We start from the raw sequence: 2,500 nt of genomic DNA, 5'->3' as shown, positions 1-2,500 counted from the left end.
GCCGAGCACGGCCAATCACACCATACCTCCCTACTCTTAAAGATTATCTTCTGGCTTTAGGCAGTGGTGTAGTGGTCCCTGGAGAAGTGGGTATACTCTTAATTTTGTTTAAGCAGCCCATACAGCACAGGATAAACGCCCTGTTTTGAGAAGTGGGTATACTCAATGCTGACTGAAAAATAAGTAGCTATACTCCGTATACCTGCGTATACCCTGGACTACACCACTGGCTTTAGGTCCTCTTGACCAGGGCAGAAGGCTACTATACAGCCCACTGCTCCGGCAAGTAACCGCCGAGAGGGTCATACAACGGGACAGACCTCTACAGGAATAACAGGATGAAGCAATTAGCCGAATGCGATGCATTACAGCTTTAATAATTGCTGCTCTAAAGTCCTGCACAACCCCCCCACAACCCCCCCCCCCCCCCGGGGTTTCTTAACGATGCTCTTTTACAGCGTTCCCATCACTGACATAATGACGCACTTCCACTTTTGGGGTTCTTTTACAGTACGCGGTAAATGGGAGGTATAGTGCCTTTGTTTGGTACCAATTAACTTGACCCCCTCCGGCTAATTTCGTCATCAGGCTTGTCTCCAAACTGCCCATTGAAAAAACCAGGGGCGCCTCCTCCGTGATCTGCAACACGTTGAAAATGCTGAAAATCGCCTGCATGCACACACACACACACACACACTCACACACACACACACACTCACACACACACACACACACACACACACACACACAAACGCTCTCCACCCCACCCCGATGGAATATCAAGTGCTTTTTTCCTTGCTGCAGATTACTGTTGCTGCATGGGTTAAACGCGGCAACCACAAATCTTGTCCGAAATGGTCTACTTGAAAATCCAGGTATATCAGTCAGGAGCACTTTCATGTTAAAAGATGACGTTTCGTTGTTAAACAGATATACTTTTTTTTTTATTATTGAATGTTCTGTAAACGCCGATTACCTAGAAGTCCAAGAAATCTGCAGGAAAATATTACTGAGGTCAATATCTTTTCATAAATGGACAAGTGGATGTGTTGTCCCCTGAACAATGAGCCTTTTATAACACATAAAATTCAACAATGCGTTGATATAATCATTGTAGCCTACAGCATATACGACCAAGCCACCGTCAGATTTCTGTGCTTAATTTACTCATGGCATCCGCTCCAAAACAGTTTGTGGACAGCGATCTTTAAGCGTACAGATGTGCGTAACGCGCCTGATCGGTCGCGCCTACCTTGCTAGAATACGGTCCAGGGATGAGAAGCTTCAGAGCCTGTCGCTTCAGCTCCACCAGCCGAGCATTGCAGTTTTCGCACCATATTCCGCGCTCTGAACCCGGCGAGCTTCCACTACCCGAACCCGGGGAACCAGTACCAAATCCCGGGGATCCGCCCAGAGAGCCCGGCGACCCGGTCCCGATTCCTGGGGATATGGTGCCGGGTGAGCCCGAGAAAGACCCAGGAGAGGACGTGCCGGATCCAGGCGAAGGTGTGCCAGACGACCCGGGCATTGAGCCCGCTCCCTCGGGTGGCGGGCGGCTCCCAGTCCGCGACTCCTCGTAAGCTTTCCGGTACCAGGTCTCCGGAGAAAAAGAGGCAGATTTGGTTGGGGAGGCATCCGTCATCTGTTGAAAACACCATGCAGACATTTAACAATGTCGCAAAAAACAACACGACTCCATAAAACTGCAATGTTTTTCGAAAAACACCAAATCGGAATGCAGATGGATGGATCAGTGCACAAATGTAGAAACCCACTGATAGAAAACTCTGACCTGGCTTTAAAATAAGCTATCTGCAGGCTGTCTATACCAAGGTGCCGCAGTAATTATTGCATAGGCTACGAAACCTGTGGGCTGTCAAACAAAGCTGATATAGCTTATCCTTATGGCTTACAGCCAAGTTATTTTACTGTTCTAACTAATATATTTGACCTACATTTTCCCCCATTGATTAGCCCGTGTATAAATACCTACCCCGTATTTGCGACTCCTAGTCCCAGACTTCTCTTTGTGACCAGAGAGTGAAGTCATGTTCAAGGTGGGGGAGAGGGAGAGGGGAAAGTATAGCTATCAATAATCTGTTACATCCAAGTGGGCAAAATTAGTGATCGGTAAATTCCCGCAATCTTCTCTATTCCAAGTTTAGTTTCGCAGACTTGAATGGTGCAGAAGACTATCCATTGAGGGAGAGAACGGCTGCAGTCAGTAAATCCACTTGCACTAGTTGGGGGATCTCTTGGATTCCGACTTCCCCAGCCTTTCTACGTTGACTTCTGATATCCAAACTGCGTGCGCACCGCTTTGGTTTTCCGAACGAGCAAAGGCAGCATTGCAAGCACGAGCGCAGCGCCGAAATGGCCCGGAGACTGCAGGATACGGTGCTGGTGAAACCGGGAGGCAGGACCCGCTTTAGCGACAGCCAGACTGTCAGCTGCGCTATCCTTGCAGGAAAGACTGCCCGTCTGTCGTTATCCAAGTGCC

The sequence above is a fragment of the Sprattus sprattus genome (assembly GCF_963457725.1).
Source record: "Sprattus sprattus genome assembly, chromosome: 13".
NCBI classification, from domain to species: Eukaryota; Metazoa; Chordata; class Actinopteri; order Clupeiformes; family Clupeidae; genus Sprattus; species Sprattus sprattus.
Note: the sequence above shows the minus strand (reverse complement) of the source record.